Source organism: Leptonychotes weddellii, chromosome 5, assembly GCF_054177405.1.
Source record: "Leptonychotes weddellii isolate Sample4059 chromosome 5, ASM5417740v2, whole genome shotgun sequence".
In the NCBI taxonomy this organism is placed as follows: Eukaryota; Metazoa; Chordata; class Mammalia; order Carnivora; family Phocidae; genus Leptonychotes; species Leptonychotes weddellii.
In genome coordinates, this window is record NC_138373.1 from 76,189,218 (window position 1) to 76,213,363 (window position 24,146).

The 24,146-nt window shown below is 39.3% G+C and overlaps 1 protein-coding gene across 5 annotated transcripts in view; it reads right to left on the bottom strand.

Annotated features, from left to right (window-relative positions):
* DUSP16 (dual specificity phosphatase 16) overlaps positions 1–24,146 on the bottom strand; it is a 96,029-nt gene that overhangs the window by 48,822 nt on the left and 23,061 nt on the right. For 4 of the 5 annotated variants that reach the window (XM_081821240.1, XM_081821242.1, XM_081821241.1 and 1 more), the window contains exon 2: positions 23,780–23,912. The gene's annotated coding sequence lies outside the window, so the exon portion shown is untranslated. Of the gene's footprint in view, positions 1–8,360; positions 8,511–23,779; positions 23,913–24,146 lie in introns of those variants that run through there. The other variant, XM_081821243.1, reaches the window with a different exon arrangement.

Consider the following 24,146-nt stretch of genomic DNA (forward strand, 5'->3'; position numbering starts at 1 on the left):
AGGAAGACGGAGAGCTGCGGTGGGCAGCTGCAATTTTTGACAGAGTAGTCAGAGAATGTCTTACTCTGATGGTGAAGTATAAATCAAGAGGAGGGGAGAGTGAGGCGTGGATACCAGGAAGGCTGCGGCTCTCTACGTCAAAGGCCTGAGGCCAATGAATACAGTACTGGCCAAGGTAATGCAGAACTGGGCGAGGGCTAACAGAGGACGTGGCAGGTGCTCCGTCTTTCTTCAGAATGACGGTTATATGTTTTGGAAATGAAGCATTTCCAGGCACTCAAACATTTAACTTCAGTGTGAAAAACACACACACACACACACACACGTTCGGTATAGTTTGTTCTTAAAGCTTCAAACGGAGAAGCTGAGGTTCCTATATTGTGCATTCCTTGGCAAATGAATAAAAAGTTTCTATATGAAAAGACTGTAATAAGAAAGATTACTATTAGTATTAATTTAATACAATTCTTCCAACTCTACAAATGTGTTGTACCTAATAATGGAATCCTGGTTTTATAGCACAGAATGTAGAATGTAGCAAATGTATCATAGAATGTAGTAAAATATCAAAGACAGGTTAAACAAGATATAGGTTGAACGCATCTGAACAAGAAGGGAGTTTAAAGGATCTTTAAATTAAAAACTTTTTAAATGCGTTCAAGGAGTTCTCCCTGTCAGAAGGTGTATCAAATATTTAGCACAAGGACTCTGTAAGTTAGATAACTGTACTCAAGGGGTTGGTAACACTACTGTAAGCTTATAACCTTTATCCATGCACCACTTTTAGCCCACTCCACCCCCAATACAACAAAATTCCACTACATGAAAGATAAGGTGTACTCTCCTGACAAAGAGTGAAATTACTAACGATATTAAGACCAGGGTAGACATCTAGACAATTTGGAACACAGTCTAGTGGAAGAGAGGATATAATTTAATTTTTTCCAAAGAAGATCAGGAGGTTTTAGGAACAAACAATGGAAAACAATTAGAAACCATCAACACCAAACCTTCCATCACTCCCACTTGAGCCCAAGTTTGTAAAATATTCTGGAATATTATCTACTTTAAATCCCTTAATACTAAAATAAGTAAAACCAGAATGCCAAACTATATTCTCCTGAAAATAATGTCAACATGGCTTACAAGGATGTTTTCAAAGTGACTTCCAAGAAAATGCTTCACCTTTCAGTTAAAAGACACATGAGAAATACTGGGAAAAAACCTACATGTGTAACAGAAGAGGACTAAGTAACTTACAAATTATAATAAATCCTGCAACACAGTACCATGCAGCATTTTTAAATCATGGTGTAAAAGCATACCTCTTAACAATGAAAGATGGTCATGATACATGAAGAGAATAAAATCAAGTTATAAAACAGGAGGTAAAGTAGAACCTCAAACAGCTACACACATACATGCACACAGGACAGGTACATTCAAAATGTCACAATAGTTTTGCTGGGTAATTAAAGGTAATATTTATTATATTATTTTCCACAATCTTGGGAAGTACAAAAAGTCTCAGAAAAAGGGCATGACAAAGACTGGACAAAGCCACTAATGTGGCTACAGCAGTCCTGTACGTTGCTCCTTATCAGGACTGTTAAGAAAAGTGTGGGGTGGAACAAGGTAAAAAGATGAGCAAATACAATACAGGAAAACTGATGTTTACCCTCAAGGTAAAAGCTGCATTTCTGCTTCACAAAAGAACTTACAAAGAATTATTTTCAATAACAATAATGTTGGAGGGAGGGAGACAGGAAAAATTAAATTTTAAATCACACACTTAGGACTATAAACCTGGACTTTCAGTAGGTCAGTTGGGGTAGGACTCTTAATATGAAAGGTTTCTTCTGTACACGAAGAATTTATAGCTAGTTTAAAAATTAATATATTCCCTAACACTCTTAAAATGTATTTCAATTTATAAAGTTTCCAAAATAAACCTGCTTAAAGCATCACAAATGAAACCCAGTAGGACTTTGATTCCTCTCACTGGAAAAGCACAAATTCTTTTAACAAAGTATATACAGCAGTCTCTTCACTGTTCTGAGCTCCTAGACACACACAGCAAGACTTGAACACATTCCAGGCGTGGCCTTCAAGCCTGGACCACACCTGCTTCCAAGGCCCTGAGGCTAAAAATAACTCTGGGGCCGCCCACTCAGGAAAGCAGCCAGGCCCGGGGGAGCTGCAGGCCCCTTGCTCAGCTCCACTAACAGTGAAAGCAGAAGCTCCGTAACCCTACAATCGCAAAAACCTCCACGACAGGCTTCTTCCCCTCTGTGCCGATCACCTCCATCCGAGGCCAGCTCATTTTCTTTGCCCTCGACGCCAAAAACAAATCTGGGAATTTAGAAACAAGTGAGGTTTTACAGTGTATCATTTTTAAAAACAACCACCGTGGACCAGAAGACTCAAGAGAGGATTCAGGAGACCCTGTTCCTAATTTCAGCTCCTCTACAAAGACACTAACACGTCACAGCAAGAGTCACCGGACATCCCCAAGTCTGTGGTTTCCTCACCTGCGAAGGAAGGACTCCTGATATCACTTAACATCTAAGGACTACTTCACTAAGGACATGATGATGTCACGGTCAACGCATCTCAGGCCTCAGTGAGCTGCTTCCACAGGACAGCACTCCAGGCCTGATTTGATCGTTAAGCCATCACGTTACGGAGTTACAGCTTATGTCCTACAATACAGACATCAAAATGTAACTCCTGGGCAAGGGGTCCACAAACAGCAGGGCAACTGTTCCAGATCATTTGTTTTGTGGAGAAGGATTTCCGAGGTCTGCTCCAAGGCAATGACTTCCACTTCTCTGCCAGCCCCACGGCACCAGGAGCCCCCTCCGCGGCCTGTGACTCCACCAGGTGAAAACTAAGGGGAGGGAGACCAGGGACAGAGGAAGAGGGGGCGGCAGCAGCACTACTGTCCACTCCAGGCTTCTAGGCTATGCTAATTTAAGTCACTGCATCTGTCCTCACACTTCCCCTTCTGGGGCCCGGGGTCCTAATGGTATCAGGAAGCTGTACCACAGGGCAAAGTGGGTGGCAAGGCCAGGACCCGGGCGAAGAACGGCAGCGCCACAGGACAGCCAGGGGACCGAGCAGCCACGATAAGAATCCGAATCCTCCCTGTCCTCATCCTAGAGTGACTTTTTCCATTCTGTCCTTTTCACCGTCTAGCTTTTCCCGGTAATTTGGCTCCCTCCCATCATCTAACTGTCCTTTCCCTGCTCTTATTGGTTCTTAGAGGCTTTGCTGTTCCCCTATCTCCCTCTCCCTCCCTCCCTCTCCCCTTCATCATCATTTCTCCCTTCATGATGATAACCAAGACTCTTCTCCAGTTAAGCCCTTGTCACGGATCTGCTTTCTGTTGTGGGGGGAGAAGTGCCAAGGCCCTGGATAAGGGCTGCTATTATAAGGAGCACCCACAACTGCTCCAGACTGCTCTGAGACAGTCATCCGCAGACTCAGGTGTTCAATCAACCTTGGAACTCTTTTATTTGCTACTGTAAAATAAAAAGTTTTATTTCAGAGGGGAGAGAGAAACTTCTCCAGTTGAGTGTTCACACATGGCTATACTGAGGAGAGATGATTAACTTAGTATCCTCTGTTCCCACCAGCTCTCAAGTGCTACAGGTAAAACCCCTCTCTAAACCTCAGAGGAAGACACAAATTCTCAATGTTTCCACACTAGATTGCTCAGAAAATGAACAAGATCTGAATTATTTTGTCATCTAGTGCTCAGATTTTTATTTTTTATTTTTATTTATTTTTAAAAAGATTTTATTTATTTATTCACGAGAGACAGAGAGAGAGAGAGGCAGAGGGAGAAGCAGGGTCCTCGCGGAGCAGGGAGCCCGATGCGGGACTCGATCCCAGAACCCTGGGATCACGACCTGAGCCGAAGGCAGATGCTTAACTGACTGAGCCACCCAGGCGTCCCTAGTGCTCAGATTTTTAGAGCAGAGAAGTAAGCTCTGCACGTGTGGACGAAGCTGTCTTCATCAACAGTCTGACTGACACCTGCACCCGCAGTGTCCCCGCCCTGCCCTTCTTCCTGTACCACTGGCCTCAGGGGGCCACTAGTTCTCTTCTCGGTTGAGCCCAAGCCCAACCCGAGGATCTTCAAAGAGAAGAAAAGGTAGAATGGAAAACTAAGAAACTACAGGCCCCTATCTCAGCTCCCAGTTCTATTGGCTCGTATTTTAAAAAGGATTTCCCAAACAATTTAAATAGCAAAATAAACAGTAATGGATTATAATCCACAGCATAAAATAAATACCCATGAGTCCAGAAAAACAGATTTCCTGAAAACACTTGCTCAAGAATGACAGTGTAAGAGGATGGTGTTCCTATTCTCTATCTGGTTCTTTTTTTTTTTTCTAAGAGTTATTCTGTCACCTTTTGGATGGTACTACATTCTGGTGTGATGTCAGTCAGGTTCAGACATGCCACGTGCAGCAGGTAAGCAGGGGACACTTTCCCGCTCTGAAAAATACCTGTGTCTGTATTGGTTTAAGGTGAATTAACTTAGGTTTCTAAAACAATATGGAGCACTGTGGGGGGCTGGGGGGGGAACCGGAATGGATGGAAAGCCCCTGATGTTATTTAGTTGAAAAAATGACATTTGCACATGCTAGCAGGTGTACAGCAAGTCAAAGAAGGAAAACAGGGACATGAACTGCCAGAGAGAAGAGGGAAGAAAATTCCAGATGAAGAACACGCAGAGGGATAAGCTGTGTGTAAATTTCCCGGGCTAGAGCAGAGACTGTAACAGCGAGTAACACAACTAGTTGGTCAAGTGGAAGGGGCCGGCCGGTGTGGATTCCTGAAGTCTAAAGCCACCGAAGCCACTGCGAGCTTTATGAACAGAACATGAGAACACTGCTGGAAGAATTTCAGCCGTAACTTTCTATGGATTGAAATAAGGAGAAAATGGAAGCAAGGAGACTGACTAGTTATAACCTACACAATTTTCGTTGTCTAAAGATGGGCTCTGCCTAGAGTGAGGACTATAAAATCCGACAGGAAAGGAAAGACCTAAGGAACTGGTGATGTTGTAAATCCAAGAGTATGCCTGGCACAAAATATACCCTTATTAAATAATGGACTTCCTGACTGAAGCTGTCCATGAAAATGGCTGTTTAGAGTACATTATCAAGTTATTCTACAATAAAAACATCCAGAAATATCTCAATACCCTATTCTGTCCCTGCTTCAGATGAGCCAATATCAAGCGAAATGAGCAACAGGTTCAAGTTTTACTAGTTAGGTCACTGTTCATAAAACAGAAGAATTAGGGGCGCCTGGGTGGCTCAGTCGTTAAGTGTCTGCCTTCAGCTCAGGTCATGATCCCAGGGTCCTGGGATGGAGCCCCGCATCAGGCTCCCTGCTCGGCGGGAAGCCTGCTTCTCCCTCTCCCACTCCCCCTGCTTGTGTTCCTGCTCTCGCTATCTCTCTCTCTGTCAAATAAATAAATAAAATCTTAAAAAAAAAAAATAGTTAAAACAGAAGAATTAGTCATATTTAAAAGGCCAAAATAAGTAAAGCAGAATGCGAACAGAGGTAGATGCTGAATGTTGGCATTATGGGTGACTTCCTCCTATATATTTTTCAGTAATTTCTAACATTTCCATTATACACATACACACACATACAGACACACACACGTACATATATGCATATATAAAAGATATATATCTTTTTCAACAAAAAATCTAAGGCATATATATTTTAATCAGTGGTAACTCATGTCATGCTCATGCTATTCAGAAGAAGAAGGTAATTATTTTGTATGAATCATTAATCAAAGTAAGTTTTAATACAGAATCATGGGATTCATCCAACAGTGACTTAGTAGTGTGAAAAAAAATTAGAGATTTTTAAAAATTTAATCACATATCCCTACAACAGCCCTGCTTCAAGGTGTGAAGCATTCATATGTATTCCATACAAAGCAATATAAACATATACAATTTAGTACAGGGCAATATCCCTTTTCCAAAAGTAACCTCCAATACCAAAGACCACAAAATTAAAACTGAATGCACAATCATTACAAGTAAAATAAGTTTGCCACAAGTGAAATTTAGTTGAAATTAATACTGAAAGCAGTAATCTGAAAGCAGACCACAGTATTGTCCATTAAGAACTCAATGACTTAAATACCAAAATACCTAGTTTCACCATCTCATATAAAAGGTAGTCCACGGCACAGACTCCCAACGATAATGCTTACAAGGCTCCAGTGTTTCATCTCACTGCACAGATTCTCAAATAGATACAAAAGAAACCTACCACCATTTGCTATCAATATAGTTAAGCATCACAGAACACTAACTATCAGAGACTGAAAGGCCCTCTAAGCAAAACGCAAACATTCAGTTTTTTCTTTTGCAAAAAGCGTTTGTCCTTCTGAATTCTGGGGTTATGGACCATAGCTAAAATGTAAAACTCAGGGCACCTGGGTGGCTCAGTCGTTAAGCGTCTGCCTTCGGCTCAGGTCATGATCCCAGGGTCCTGGGATCGAGCCCTGCATCGGGCTCCCTGCTTGGCAGGAAGCCTGCTTCTCCCTCTCACACCCCCCCTTGCTTGTGTTCCCTCTCTCGTTGTCTCTCCCTCTGTCAAATAAATAAATAAAATTAAAAAAAAAAAAGTAAAACTCGAGGAAGAAAAATTAAATAGATTAGTGGAATAAACATGTATTCATTTATTGACCACCTACTATACTCAATTTCCTATAGAGCAACTTCTCAGTTTTGTCTAACTCCAAGGATCACTTAAGGAATTTGATTTAAAATATGATAAAAATGATCACCCAGGCTCCGTCCCTGGAGACTGATAATTGAGGTCTCAAGTGGAGACTGTGACATTTAATAAATGTCCCAGGAGGTTCTTCGGATCAGGCAAGTTTGAAAAACACGGTCCTAAAGATAACATTTGATTCTCTCAATGTTCACATTCAATCAGTTGTCAAGACCTACTGATTCTCAGTCTCTCTCTCACCTGGAGGACAAAAGGTACAAAAGCTGTGTTTGAAGTGAAAATAGCAATGGGAATTGCCAATAATGGGAAGAACGGGATATCAGCCTGAGAGAATTCAAGTCTCAAAGCTGAAGCAGGCATTCCATTCCACTCCTAGTGCACGCCTTCTGATGGGTCAATAATATCTCTTTTATAAAATGTTAAGCACTTGCCCAAAGTCACACAATTCATTAATGATGGAACAGAAACCAGAGCTCCCATAGAGTAGTGCTTTCCACAGCCCTATAGGTCTTACCAAACATTTTGCAAATTTTAATAGGCTCCTGAAAGGCACAGAAAGCAATAGATTTCAAAAGATGAGAAAAAATACACCCTTCTAAACACGTGGTATGTGTGGCTGTGAGGAGAGACAGCCTCACCACTATTTGCAGAGAAACAGCCATGCGAGGGGCACCGATGACTTTTGATCTCAAGGTTGTGGGTTCGAACCTCACATTGGGTACAGAGATTATTTAAAAATAAAATATTTTAAAAAAAGAAGAAATAGCCATGTAAGAAGTAGAGAACAAAATGATGAAACAAGCCCCACAGAACATTCATGAAGAATAAGGAACTCTGAAAGCAGAAGCTTGTCTGCTTCACAGGGTCACTGTCAGAACACAGTTAAGTATGCAGGAGAATCGTACTTTATAAATTTTAACACTTGCTGAAAAGGGAATAACTCAATACAGGATTAATGGAGGAGCATTTTGGCTAACACAGTAGTTCTGAACCGTGGCTGCACATTAAAATCACCTGGGGAACTCTTAAATAGCCTGATGTATCTCAGACCAGTAAGTGAGAATCTCTGGGGACTGGGACCCAGGCATCAGTATTTTTTTTTTTTTTTAAAGATTTTATTTATTTATCTGAGAGAGAGAATGGGAGACAGAGAGCATGAGAGGGGGAGGGTCAGAGGGAGAAGCAGACTCCCCGCTGAGCAGGGAACCCGATGTGGGATTCGATCCCGGGACTCCAGGATCATGACCTGAGCCGAAGGCAGTTGCTTAACCAACTGAGCCACCCAGGTGCCCCTGGGCATCAGTATTTTTTACACAAGTAGATAGAGGTGGGTTCTTTACTGCCTCCCAAGGAAGGGTCGCAAAAGACAGGCCATCTGGAAGGCAGAGTTTAAGGAGAAAAGGAGAAATTGGGTAACACATTACACTGAAATCCATCTCACCTACATCTTGAAGTGTATGTGTTATAATATCTGCTCGAAGTCTGGGGTTCTGAACATATCATCAGGTCACAGATCAAGTTCTCAATGTCATAGTTTCTATAATTCCAATAATAATGAAGGACCACAATTCACTTACCACACCCAACAAAAGTCCACAAGGATATGCTGGGGCACAGAACCCTGTTCTGGCTTAATAAAACAGTTTATGGTCGAAGCAATCTAGTTTCCAATCTTTCTTCACTGTTTTTTAGATGTATCAGGAAAAGATTTTTTAAGGTTGAAGGGAGAACAAGACAGAGATCAGTGGTCACCTGTGAATGAGTAGAAGTTAAATAAGTATCTCCACCCAGGAATTTCCCATTACTAAGGGCAAATCACAGGGCATACAATCCTTTGTAACCCCTCCCTCTGATCCAATCCTGTAAAACTTCATTTAATAAGCTGATGATGGAAACCAAGATTTGGGCCTCCAGCCAACGATCTCTATTACATTAAATAAAGGACATCCCCACCCTTCTCAAGGTTGTGCCAGTAGTTACTTTAAAAAAAAAAAAAAAAGGAAAGAAAGAAAAGGTAGCATTCAACCAGAGTCAGAAGTTTTTATTCATAATATTCCTTATTAACGTACAACAGAAGAAACACCAGACTAGAAAATGCTCATTTGACTCTCCCCCTTGAGTACTGGGTCTAACTTGTGGCTCATTCACTTATATAACCGTTTTTGAACATCTGGTTTATGCAAACCTTTTTGTCCAGGCATCTTTGGATGACACAATCCCATAGAAATAAAATGTGTGCACCAGATACCTGTAAAGCTGTGTACAGGGGTGCTCCAAGAGTGGGACAAGAGAAAGAATTTCTAGTAGTGAAGTCTGAAAGTCAACAAGAAGGAGATGATAAATCTCACCAACCTATATTTACTCTGGATGCTCTCCTACCCCAACTCCTTAGGGTGCTATACAATCTCTTTGTATTCACAAATAACTTCTGGCCAAGAGGAATTTGGAGGGAGTGGGGACATTACTAGCCAGCACACTCTTTTACAAACTCTGGAGGCAACTTCTTTTCAGCTGGACCCTGAGGCTGGCTGCTTCCTGCCAGGAAACACTTAACACAGATTCATCTTCAGGAGGCAGGCAGTTTGCAGCACTGACTTAGCAGAGGGAAGGGGGGACGGGTGGAGAGGGCAGACAGTTCCCCCTCCTTCAGATCCCAGGTACGTGCAGCCCCCTCTCCCAATACAAATATAAACCTAAAGAGAAGCGTGAAAGGGAAGGACGGCTCTATAACTCTGACAGTTACCTGACAAGATTACACTGACGTTTCTGCCTGTGAGCATCTCCTACAAAATGTAAGCAGGAAAAGTAAAAGAGGAAGTCCTAGTAAAATCAGTCCGTTTTATTGGAAGGTCCAGTAAGGCAGGCAAAGGTATAAGCGCTCAAGAGCTGGACAACCTAGAACAGTTGTAGACAGACGTTAGCTGCCTAGAATTTACGATCCTCAAACTTTTTAGTCCACAGACCACTTCAGAATGACAAAACTGCCATGTCTTCCAACAATTGTGTCTGATTACTCATGACCCAGTACAAACCCTAAAGGAAACAAGGACCAAGAAAGTTCTGCTGACTGCTATAATGACATATGAAGCCCAGATGAGAATTTAGGTAAAAGAGGATTGAAAACAGGCACAAAAACCTGTACAAGAATGTTCACAGTGGGCGCCTGGGTGGCTCAGTTGGTTAAGTGACTGCCTTCGGCTCAGGTCATGATCCTGGAGTCCTGGGATCGAGTCCCGCATCGGGCTCCCTGCTCGGCAGGGGGTCTGCTTCTCCCTCTGATCTCTTCCCTCTCGTGCTCTCTCTCATTCTCTCTCTCTCTCAAATAAATAAATAAAATCTTTAAAAAAAAATTAATTAAAAAAAAAAAGAATGTTCACAGCAGCATTTATATGATGAATGGCTATGTATTATAGCCACACAATGGAATATTATTCAGCCATAAAAACAAATGAAAATTGATACCTGCTACGACATGGACAAGTTTTGAAAACATTATCCTAAGTGAAAGAAGCCAGACACAAAAGGCTACGTTATTATATGAATCTGTATATATGAAATGCCCAGAATAGGCAAATTTAGAGAGACAGAAAGATCAGTGGTTTGCCAGAGGCTGCCTGGGGTGGGGGGATGGGGGTGATGGGGAATGACTGTTAATGTGTCCAGCATTTGGGGGGGGGGGTGATAAAAATGTTCTGGAGTTAGACAGTTGTGATGCTTGCATGGTTCCATGGGCATACCAAAAAACACTGATTTTTTTTTTTTTTACTTGAAAAAAATGAATTTTATAGTTGTGAATTAGATCTCAATTTTTTTAAAGGGTAAATTGTACGGTATGTAAATGATATCCCAATAAAGTTATTTAAAAAAAAAAAGACAAAGGCCAAGGAACTATACCAAATAAAAGAAAATTAAAAAGATACATGACAAGTAAATGCAGTGTCTGATCTTCAACTGGATCCTGTACTAGAGGGAAAAAATGCTATGAAGACTCTTATTGGATCAACTGACAAGACTGGAATACAAGTGATAGAAAGGGTAAGGGTATTAAGTCAATGTTAGGTTTACTGCAGTTGACAGCTCTACTATGGGTAGAACACCCTTGTTCTTTGGAGACCCACTGAAGTGGTTGGGGATAAAGGGCCGTGATGTGTCTAACTTATTCTCAAGTGGAAAAAATATATCAGGTATATACATGAAGAGAGAGCAGATGATAAAGCAAAGGGAGCAAACTGTTAATAGTAAATGTTGATTTTTTCTTTTCTGTACGTTTAAAATTATTTCCAAACAGTTTAAAATATACAAAAAATATACATACTCTAAGATACAAAAATTCTACTTCCAATAATTTGTCCCATATAAATATTTGCCCAAGTACATTATATGTGAAATACTGTTCACTGAAAAACATGTTTCTAATTGTAAAAAGCCAGAAACAATCTCAATGTCAGTAAATAAATGGGTTAAATATATCTTTATATCAATGTAGTATTATTCCTTATGGCTGTCTAAAAAGATGTCTATATGTACTGATGTAGAATGGTTTCCACAAATATATTCTTTTTTTTAAGTTCTTTTTTTATTGAAGTATAGTTGACACACAAGGTTATATTAGTTTCAAGTGTACAACATAATGATTTGACAAGTCTGTATATTACTCAGTGCTGGCCACAATAAGTGTAGTCACCATCTTTCACCATACAATGTTATTAAAATATTATTGACTCTATTCCCTATGCTGTACTTTTCATCTCTGTGACTTATTTCAAAAACATATTATTTTGTGAAACAAAAAACAACAAAACAATAGGGATATAGGAAGAACGGGGTTCTCCCTAGCAACAGAAGCAATTAAAACCTAAGCAGCTCAGGCATGTGTTGATTTAGTCAGGAAATAATTTAAAACTGTTCTCTATGTATTTATGAAGCTAGTTATTTATTTGTAGATAGGAATAATTTTCTCTCCTACAACACTGATAATGTAAAGTTTCCTAAAACTAACACAATCTGGATGCCATTCTCTCCTAGTTAACTCAAAATCTCTCTTAATAAACTTTTTAAAATTCAAATACAACATGTATACTAGAAAGCATACAAGTATGAATGTACAACCAAAGAACTCTTAACAAAGTTAGCATATTCATGTAACTACCATCCTTTTTTTTTTTTTTTTTTTGACAGAGAGAGACACAGCGAAAGAGGGAACACAAGCAGGGGGAGTGGGAGAGGGAGAAGCAGGCTTCCCGCTGAGCAGGGAGCCCGACACGGGGCCCGATCCCAGGACTCTGGGATCATGACCTGAGCCGAAGGCAGATGCTTAACGCCTGAGCCACCCAGGCGCCCCTTATTATTATTTTTTTAAAGATTTTATTTATTTGACAGAGAGAGACGCAGCGAGAGAGGGAACACAAGCAGGGGGAGTGGGAGAGGGAGAAGCAGGCTTCCCGCCAAGCAGGAAGCCCCGTGCGGGGCTCGATCCCAGGACCCTGAGTCAAAGGCAGACGCCTAACAACTGAGCCACCCAGGCGCCCCTGTAGCTACCATCCTGATCAAGGAATAGAAGACTCCAGAAGCTGGCTTCATATACTATCCCATCAATTAATCTCCTTCCCTATAAACATCACTGCTATCCCAACTTCTTACACCAGGTTCGTTTTGCCTGTTTTTGCCTGTCTAAACTCTTTCGTTCAACACTATATTTGAGCCCATGTTGTTGTAAATAGCAATAGCTTCTCCTGTTCACTGCTATACAGTATTTCACTGAATATATGACAGTGTACCTATCCATTCTTCTACTGACAGGCCATCTAGGCTGTTTCCAGTTTGGAGTTGTTATAAACGGTACTATGAACATTGCTGTGACTTTTGGTGAACAAAAGTACACATTTCTTCTGGGTATACACTTAAGCGTGGATTTACTGGATCGGAGGTATGATGAATAAGAAAAGCTTTAATATAATACTACATATTATAACTACAGTTATAATTGCTGTTTTGCTGTTTGTGTTTCTATATAAATTTTAGAATCAGCTTGTGTAATGATTTTGGACATCTTTCATTAGATTTATTTAGTCCTAGGTATTTGAATTTTTTGGTGATATTATAAGTATCATCTTTCTCAAAACTTCATCTTCTGGTTATTACTGTTATACATAAATACATATTTTGTATACAGACGTCGTATCTAGGAATATTACTGAACTTACCTTTAACAAAGTATTATTTTTAATCTACATGAAGTAAAATTCATATTTTCTGGTGTACAGTTCTAGGAGTCTTGACCAAATGTAACCATCCCTACAACCACGATACAGAACAGTTCCATCACCCCCAAAAATTCCCTCATGCCACTCCTTTGTAATCAACACCTTCCCCCACCCTGAAAGCCCGCAACCACTCACCTGTTCTCCATACCTACAGTTTTGCCCTTCTAGAATATGACTTAAATTGAATCACACAGTGTGTAACTTTTTGAGAGTGGCTTCTTTCACTCACTATAATGCTTTTAAGACTTACCTATGTTGTGGCATACATCAATAGTTTGTAGGGGTGTACCACACTTAGTATATTCATTCACCAGTTGTAGGAAATTTGGGTTCTTTCTAGTTATTGGTGATTACACATAAAGCTGCATGACCATTTGAATACAGGTTTTTGAGGGAACATAACTTTGCATTTTTAAGTAAATACCTAAGAGTAGGGCTGATGAGTCATATGAGAAGTGTACACTTATCTTTATAAGACACTGCCAAACTGTTTTCCAAAGCAATTGTACCATTTTGCACTCGACCAGAAACACATGAAAATTCCGTTTGCGGGGCGCCTGGGTGGCTCAGTTGGTTAAGCGACTGCCTTCGGCTCAGGTCATGATCCTGGAGTCCCGGGATCGAGTCCCACATCGGGCTTCCTGCTCAGCAAGGAGTCTGCTTCTCCCTCTGACCCTCCTCTCTCTCATGCTCTCTGTCTCTCATTCTCTCTCTCTCAAATAAATAAATAAAATCTTAAAAAAAAAAAGAAAGAAAGAAAATGCCGTTTGCTCTCTATCCTTACCAGAACTTGGTATCATATTTAGGAAGTCTCTATTTTTGTTTGTTAAGAGCTTTGTATCATGAACAGATATTGTGTTTTAACAAATGCTTCTCCTGAATATATTGAGATACTCATATGATTTCTCTATTTTTACAGGTAATGTGGTGAATTATATTGATTTCTGAATACTATCAAAATGTATATTCCCTATTTAATTAGAAAAAGCTTACTTATTATCACACAAATTATGACTGAATTTTAAGTTACTCTGATAAAAAGGTACCTGGACAATGAAGTCTAGTGCTATTCTAAAAGCTACTATCTAGCCAAAATTGTAGGATTGCTTCAGTCACATTTCCTAGCAAATCTTTCCCCACCAAATACAAAACAGATCAGAGAAATGGTGACCAAATCGGTCTTAGAGCCATATGTACCACTCGAATGTTTAAAACGTGGATTCTGAAGCATCCGAAAGGGAAGAGAACTTCTATTACAAATGATGTTAATGTTGTTAATGAGTAACACTGTATATGTTTAGAAACCAGAAATGAAATTATACTAAAAAATGTATTTCCCATGCAACATAAATGGATAAATAATGAAAACATCTGATAGCTGTATATATTATAAATTTATGAAATGCTATCATTTGGTGGGGAAATCTTACACTTTTGATAATAAGGACATTAATGAATTCTGGCCTACTAATTACCAACCATAAGTTAGTTTTACATTCTCACTTTACCTGTTCTCTGGGGGTCGTGTTTTTCACAACTAAATGACCAACCATAATCAGAGAGATGGGTGATGAGAAGCCCCATAGGGCCTAAATAATCTTTTGCAATGAAATTGTCATAATGTTATCAAATGCATTTTCAATTCTTGAGTTCTATATAATCTAGGTTAAGAATGACCGAGGGTGGCTCTATACATTTTGGCAGCTTCCCACACAGTAACTCTCTGATGTTACCTTAGTCTTCTGCATTACCTCCCCTGTTCACACACTCAGCTCTACTCAGTACCTTGGCAAAAGAGGAGATTGGTAATGTTCCACTGAGACCTGACAACATACCAGAAAGCAATGCAGAGGTCATGGACAGCCAAGCACAAAGGCAATACTGGACCGGTTATCTTGAGTTCTACTGCAAGCACTACGAACTCCTCCCTCTTTCTGGGCGACCATGCACATTCCTCACCCATTCGTTTTTGGTTTACTGGACTTTACTTGTTGCTCTTCTTACCTCGTAAGGTGCCAGTAGCGTTATAGCATTTTAAGTCAGAGCACCACAGGGTGATATGGTGATATAACTAAGATGAGATCCCTGAAGACTGGTCATCTGCCAAATAGTATCCATAAGATGCAAAAAAATTTAAAATATCAAGTACCTGAAATCTACAAGTAATTCTAAGCATATTATAGCACAGTCCACAGTATCCTTCAACCTCAACCACCACAATCACATTACTTCTTTTAATTCCTACCACACTATCACTATGAAAGCCACAAAGAATAAACAAATCTGTTGGGTAACACTTCTTTGAAGCTGGCATTTAACTCAAAAATATAACTGGTTTTACAGAAATAAAAATTCACTGAGTTTGGACTGGGTGTTCTGTTTGCTCTGTGAATTTAAAACAACAAATATGCTGTCCGATGAACTTTGGACATGTGAGTAGGTTTTTAAAAAACAACACTTGCCGTATATCTCTAGGGCAAAGTACAACATACCCACTGAGGGACTTGCGTAGAGTAGTAGTAAAAGAAGTAATCAGGCTCAAGATTTGAGGGTCATACCACCAGAGCAAAAGGAGTAAAATTTGTAAAAGTAAAAAACCAAAGATCTGACAAAGCTTTTGTGGAGTGCTTCTTATTAGCCATCAACAAAGATTTCTCTCTCTAGGGGTCAGTATTACTGAGGATCAAAGGAAATGTTGGCAGCTCGAGGTCAGGTGGTAAAAGGCAATACTCTCAAAACTAAGATTTTTAACACCTCAGTTATCATCTTGTCTATCCCCATGGTTTCATAGGTAACGAGGAAGAAGAGGAAGAGTAGGAGAATGAATCTGAGGCCTCAAATTCTCTTTGGAATACAAAGCCCTCAACTAAGCAAGCTGTACCGTTAATAGCTAGAGATGGGTAAGGCTACTTTGCAGTTCCTATACTCTACTCATTCCATTTTTGTATCTCTGTGTTATCACACCTGATCTGTGAGTAGTTCTAAGTTGCCAATCCATATTTTAAAAACAAAATGGCACCTTACCAAAAAAAACCAAATAACCCACTTAAACATTTCTCCAGAGAGGATATACAAATGGCCAACAACTATATAGAAGATGCTCAGAACCTTGTGCACTCTTGGTGGGATTATAAAATGGCGCAACCATTATGCAAAACAACATGGTAGCTCCTCAAAAAATTAAAAATAGAACTACCAAATGATACAGCTATCAACTTCTGGATATACATCTAATGGAACTGAAAGCAGGGTCTCTAAGAGATATCTGTACACCCATGTTCATAGCAGCATTATTCATAATGACTAAAAGCAACTCAAATGTCTATCAACAGATGAATAAACAAAGTGTGGTTATACATAAAATGGTAATACAATATTAATCAACTTTCAAAAGGAAGGAAATCCTGTCACATGCCACAACATGGGTGAACCGCGAAGACATTATGCTAACCAAAATAAGTCACAAAAAGACAAACACTATATGATTCCACTTACATGAAGTATCTAAAATAGTCGACATCATAGAAACAGAATGTAGAATGGTTACCAGGGGCTGAGGGCAGGGAGAAACGGGGATTTGCTGGTTAATGAGTGAAGAGTTTCAGATTTGCAAGACGAAAAGGTTCTAAAAATAGGCTTTACAACAAAGTGAACATACTTAACACTACTAGTTAAGATGGCAAATTTTATGTTGTTTTTACCACAATAAGAAAAAAGAAAAAGAAAAAACAATAGATCTCTCGCTTTTTCTTGCTGTGTCCCTCCCAAACTTTCACATTTAAAGGAGCCAAGAAGTGCCCCAGGACACTGTCTTCCTTTTCCCCAACTAACCTACAGAAGCAGCCAGCTATCACACTGCTCTCCGAGCAAGTGGGGTAGGTCTGCAGTCACAGGAGGGAAGGAGAAACGGCCACTTGAGGACCTCAAGCGGACTGGCCTCCCCTTCTAACTGTGACTTTATCCCCCAGCCTAGGAAAGTGGAGACTAGTGCGCTGGACCCCCAGTTGAAGAACGCCCAGGGAGAAGAATAAGGAGTCTTTTATGCTGATTTGTTTAAATCATGAAGAGTGGAAAATAAAGAGATGGTGCCAAGTGTAAACTCCTTGATGACCGAGTACATGCTATACTTCCTTGCATCCCTTCTAATACCTCACTCTTACAAGTCACTCAGTAAATACTTGTTCATGCTGATAACAATGACATATTGAGGACCACTGGCAAAAAGAATGGATCTTTTGTCCAAAAAAATAAGCCTACCAGACTCAGAAGCCAAAGTGCTTATTTTAATGAATGAATGGTCATTTCCATAATAAAAATCTCCAATGATTTCACAATAACTTTTACTAAAAACTTGTATAAATCTACTTTCCTGGCAAGTGAATACCACACTGCCTAACATTTGTACTTGGAAATTTCCCCACCCCCACAAAAATACTGTATCTCTTTAAACCAACATCATTAATTACATTCTATAATGAGATAGCCACTGACACCATCTAAGATCCTTCAACACGGGTCATTCATCTGCCAGAAAAAAACGCCTGAGTTTGTCTTTCAGTTGGACTGTAGACAAGAGAAGAAGGGGTTTTCCGCTGTACATGATTTTTATTGTTGGTTATAAAATCAAGCTTCCTCAATCTTTACATTAACAAGGCTCTTAGTCACTCACATAAGGAAAAATGAAAACAATTGCTTTAATTACATACTTAAGAGGGTTTGAGGAGAAGAAAAAGTTTCTGATATTTGGATATTCTGTGGTAATGAAATTAGATGCCCCTAAGCTACCCTTAAGCTGTTTAAAGCAGCTGTTAAATTTGTATACATACACGCATTTTATTCTTAAAAATACACCCCAAAGCGCAGGTGCCTTTTAGTCACTTAAATGCCACAGTTAACAATGTTAATCTCCAGGGTCTCCCAATACTGATAAACCACAAATAAAATGAAATGCAGCAGGTTCATTCTGTAAGATTTTTGTTGGATAGAAGATGAAAACTTTTTAGGTTAACATTTTAACAGCCTCTTTTATAAGTAGTGTAATTGCTCTGCAATTTGCTAGAGTTGGGAATATGATTCTCAACTCACTGTATGTCCAAATTTATATAATCTTGACAGGATTTTATATGAGGAAGCAAATCACTGGTCTTGCTGAAACACAAGTAGAATCCCATTTAAAGGCATTTGAAACCTCAAAGGTTCTGCCTCATTCAAGTAAAATTTAGTTGCCACAATGCATGAAGGGAATCGCTTTCTTTTAGTTGTCCTTTAATTTTATCTAAGACAAATATGCGGTGCAAACAGTATTAACAAGCAAGAATAAATGCCCAACAGGCAAAAGGGGATGTTCTATCAGGTTTTTAACCATAGTGTTTCAAATTAAGCCTCCTGGTAGGACAACTTGCATTTTCTCAGAACATTGTACCGAGGGTGTTTTGATTATAGACTACACACATGTATATACATGTCCCTCTATAAAAATAAAAATGTATTTGGTTTTTCATTTTCAGTGGAAATTTGGGGCAGAATATAAGTAACTGCCCAAAAGTCAAAACCTCATTTTAGCTTTAACCTTCTATACCATCAAGATCTTTATTAAAGATACCACCCAGCTAGCAATTTGACTAGGAAACACCACACGTTTTTCTTATCTTCTCTCTAATCCTGTCCACTTTTTTGATAAAAAAGGTAGTAAGTGTGAAGTGGTCAAGATGGGGGGAAAAAGGGTAGTAAGTGTGAAGTGGTCAAGATGGGGGAAAAAAGGAGAGAGACATGAATTTTATTTATTTATTTTTTTAAAAAAGATTTTATTTATTTATTTGACAGAGAGAGACACAGGGAAAGAGGGAACACAAGCAGGGGGAATGGGAGAGGGAGAAGCAGGCTTCCGCCGAGCAGGGAGCCTGATGCGGGGCTCGATCCCAGGACCCTGGGATCATGACCTGAGCCGAAGGCAGATACTTAACGACTGAGCCACCCAGGCGCCCCGAGAGACAAGAATTTTAGAACTGGAGATTCCATCTGAGATGATCTTATTTCACACTTGAGAAGACTGAGACTAGTCTTTAAATTAGCTCTACAACTAATTAGGATATAGGTCTGTATAACCTTCCACTAAAATCAGAAAGAAAATGGGTATGGCCTTAATTTGAGGAGGAAGACTTAAAACAGCCTCTAGACTAAACGGAAGTGTTTTAGCACATTACCTAACCGTCTTTGGGCTTTCCTTTCTGTGTATTTGTGACAGAAACACAGCTACCCAACAGACATGCTAACAGAATCCCAATTTCTCCTGGGCTACACTCAGTGTGCCGAACCCTAGGAAATGATAATCCCACTCCCCTCAGCCATAAACATTTCCCCAGTCTCTCCTGTGACTGGGGGCAGTCTTGTAATACAGTTCAAACAAATGAGACTTAAGAGAAAGTGGGATGGATGCTTCTGGAAAAGATTTTGTTCTCTGTTAGGCAAGCACAGGAGGAGGGACTGCTTGCTTGGTCCCCTTCCTCCTTCTTGCCTCAGAAAGGAATGTGATGCCTAGAGCTGAGGCAGCCATTTTGTGACCTGGCAGCAGTAAATGAACACAGAAGAAGTGGCAAAGTCAAAGACCACAGCGAACCAGGGGCCTTGAGGACACTGCTGAGCAACTAAACCGACAGACCACCTACCTCTGAACTGCATGAACTGCATAATAACAAACAGCTTATGGTGTGAACCTCTGCTAGTGGATTTCTATTAACTACAGCTGAAAGCAGTTCTGAATTTTTTTTTTTTTTTAGATTTTATTTATTTGATAGAGAGCGCGCACAAGCAGGGGGAGAAGCAGAGGGAGAGAGAGAAGCAGGCTCCCTTAAGGGAGCCCAACGCAGGGCTCCATCCCAGGAACCCGGGATCATGACCTGGGCCTGGGCCGAAAGCAGACGCGCAACTAACCGAACCACCCAGGTGCCCCAGTTCTAAAATTTTTCTCTAGCATGCTATCCTGCCCAATCTCACTCCCATTGCAATATATTCTGCTTACACTACATGCAACTAAGAGGTGACAGGATTATATTTCTCCTGAATAGGTAACAGAGATCAATCTACAGTACCTCAACTACATGACTCTATTAAAATGTCATCAATAGGGACAACATAAGGGAAAAAAACATGATTTAGAATCATGTTTGTTCTTCATTACTGACTTCTGCCATCTCAAATCCTTTTTGGAAATAAGGACCACATATAAAACAAACTGATAAATGGTATCTATTGGAACTAAACTCTTCTGTCGCCGGTTAAAAGCATTACAATTTCACTCTTGAATCTGCAGTCCCAAACCTGGCCCAGCCAATATTTTCATATACTGATGCTCACAACCAAAGCTTAGAGACTTACCAGCACTACACCAAACTCACGGCATTGTTATTTTCTACTATAATGGAATATATATGGGCTATAATAAAAAAACTTAAATGTTGGTAAGACATTAAAAGTCAGACTATCCAGTGCATTGATTTAAATAGTTATTTTAACCATATTTTGATGGAAATCTTTCAAATATATGTTTATCTCCATGACTCTGGCTGTACCCAGCTCTGCACTTCCCCAGGCCCCATCGTCCCTGCGCCCAGGACACGGGAGAACCCACTTCACCCCCCAGCCCTCTCTACCCTCCAGTGCTTATCTCTCCACTCTGTCCACAGCCCAGTCCTGCCTGCAGCTGTTCCCATGATCACCAGTGTCTACACCACTCACTCTCCTTTCATAATTTCTTCTTTCTAACCTCATTTGTCTTCTGTCATCCCTCAGCTTCCTTAGGAGAAAAAAAAAAAGTCAACAGCCTCCCTGGTTGGAAGGAACAAACCACTGCCATCAGCACCGATTCTCCTCTCAATTATGAAACCATCTCTTCTGTTGCCATTCAAGAAGAAAATGAGCAGGTACTCCTAATTTTGAGCACAGATATAAATGAGTATGAACAGATATCTACGTATGTGCATATATGGGGCTCCATGCTTTTCTAGTTTAAAAAGAAAAAAACAGGGAGAACAAATGCTCATTTTTTGTTCAGTTACAGAGTGCTTTTACCGACTCCTCCCTTCTGTCTATCCTTTATCCAACCACTTTCTGGTATTATATGACCTTCCACCCATTATAGTCTCTGGGTCGCATGGCTCATCCCACACACTAGCATATTCCCTTCTTCCTCATAAATTAATCAGTTAAGATGGGAACATTACTTAATTTATATAGATGTCTATGTCAGACTTCTCTAAAAATATGTTAGGACACAGTGGTAGTTTATATCAGTATTGTCCAAGTTTGATCCAGAGACCCCGGGTGGGAGGTCCCTGAGACCCTTTCAGGGGATCCACGCTGGCAAAACTATTTTTGGTAATACAAAGAGGTTATCTGCCTTTTTTGCTCTCACTCTCTCATGAGTGTTACAACAGCAAATCCAGAGGATACATGGTATGTGGTGATAATGTATCATGCTGACAACTAGTGGAACATATGCTCATATATTCTTGTGTTTTCTAGAATTTTCTAAGGTAGTAAGCTTAAGGCATAAATATATACATTTTCAGAAATGAGTTGAGTGTATTCTCAGTACTTTCATGTTCCTAGCAATAGCAATCTTTGGTAATATCTGCTATAATCTCCATAACTTCATTATCATCCAATGAATTCATTTAGTGTTTACAGGAAGAGAAATGGAATGTTTTAAACACTGACAAGATGAGCTCTTTAGAAGCAAAAGACTTGGGGCGCCTAGGTGGCTCAGATGGTTAAGTGTCTGCCTTTGGCTCAGATTATGATCTCAGGGTCCTGGGATTGAGTCCCACCTCGGGCTCCTTGCTTAGCAAGGAGCCTGCTTCTCCCTCTGCCTGCCACTCCCCCTGCTTGTACTCTACCTCTCTCTCTCTGGCAAATAAATAAATAAAATCTTTAAAAAAAAAAAAAAAGCAAAAGACTTTACATATCAGAAATAAACAAGACACTGAAGCATTATACAGGGTAAATAACCAGACTGCACTGGTTGGAACAGTGCACACAATAGCTGAGGAACTAATGAAGCGTGGTATGGTGAACATTGCCGAATGTCTGCTGGATGAAAAGTCAGTAAAAGGAATCACAGCAGTGCCACTTAAAAATGATGCAGGATCTCATCAAATTAAAGATTTAGTTGCAAACATGAGTAAGAAGTTAATATCTCGCCTTAAGGACTGTACTTATGCTTTATAAGTGGACAGATCCGTAGACATGGGTGGACTCACTGTTTTGTTTTCACTATTCCAGTATCCATGCCAACTAATCGAAGAAGGTCTTCTTTTATGTGAATGGTTGCAACAAATAAGAATGCTATTGAATTACTCAAAGTATTAACTTTTTCGAGTCTCATGATTTATCCCGAAACAACTACGTAGATATCTGCTCTGAGGGTACAAAAGATGGGCAAAACTTTTGGTGCTTTAGCATGAATCAAGGCAGAAGTGTAAAACTGTACTAGTAATAATTATATTCTTCACTGTATCAATCATTTAAAAAAAAAAAAGCCAGTTTCACTTCACAATGTCCCTGATAAAACATTAAGTTATTAATTTCATTGCATCTCACTCTTGAGAACTTGGTCTTTTTAATATTCTGTGTGATGAAACGGAGGTACACAAAAAACACTTCTGCATATTTAATACAATGGCAGTCTTAAGGAAAAGGATTTATACAATTGTTGCAGTTGTGAGCTAAACTGTACATTTTCATAGAATACCATTTTTGCTTAAAAGAATGACTGGCAGACAACAGTTACTCAGACTGAGGTATTTGGCAGACATTTTCTCTAAAGTGAATAAAGTGAGACTGACACTTCAAGGAAAAAAGCCGACAATATCTGTTGCCGATGATAAAATTTGAGCTTTCAAAAAAAAATTAGAATTTTGTAAAACTTGAACTCAACAGCAAAATCTTGACCACTTCCCAATTCTCAAAGGCTTTTTTGATGAGAATGATGGTCATATTAATGAATGTGATTTGTTAAATATTGTGTAATCAAATGTGTCAATATTTGAAAGATCTGTATAACTCAGTAAACCATTATTTTTCAAATGACCAATGCATGATGTTACAAAATCACATACAGGTCAAAGATCCATTCAAAGTTCAAGACGGACCAAAAGAATTTTAATGTTATGGAATATAAAAAAAATCACTGGTATGGTTTCAGATTCAACACTGCAACTAAAGGATCTACCACTTGTTGAGTTTTGATGTGACAAAGGATATTCACAATTACAAAAGCTATTAAAACAGTCCACCCTTTTTCAACTATGTATCTGTGTATAGAGGGCTTTCCCCATATAATTCAAACCAAACTATCACAAAAGATTGAAATATAAAAGCAGTTATGAAAATCCAACTGTTTTCTATTAAGCAACACAGTAAAGAAAGTGGCAAAATGCAAATGTCCCACTTCTCACTGTATTTTTTGCTTTGGACTATCTTTTTCATGATACTATGTTATCTATATTATTAATCTTTAATAAGTTTATTTTTAAATGAATAAGCATTTAAACATTTCTCAGTTTCCATTTCTAATATGTTGAATATTGACAGATATATTCCACATAAAAGATCTTCGGGGTCCTCAATAATTTTTAGGAATACAAGGTGTCATGACACCAAAATGTTTGAAAACCAGTGGCTTATAACACCTAAAAAGAATACTTATAAGAATGTGTATATAAGAAAATAAGCACCTGAAAATGAATCAGAAGATCTCGCCTCCAAGTCCAGCACCACTTCTTACTTGCTTTGGGATCTGTATAAATTACTTAGTCTCTCTAAGGTCTTAGTTTCCTCATCTGTAAGATGGATAACTCATATCTTGTTCTGAGGATAAAAGAAAAAATATATCAAAGCAATTTATAAACTACAAGTATGTTATTATTACAAAGTCTCAAAGTTAAGAGTTTTAAATACTTCTAATGACCAAAATTCTCCTTATTTTAAAAAATCCATTACTAAAAGCAGAACTTACAGAAAATGTGAAGGGGAGATTTTTGATTAGTCAATTAGCTCAAATGTCCAACCACAAAATTTTACTGTATTAAATTTCTTCCTCTA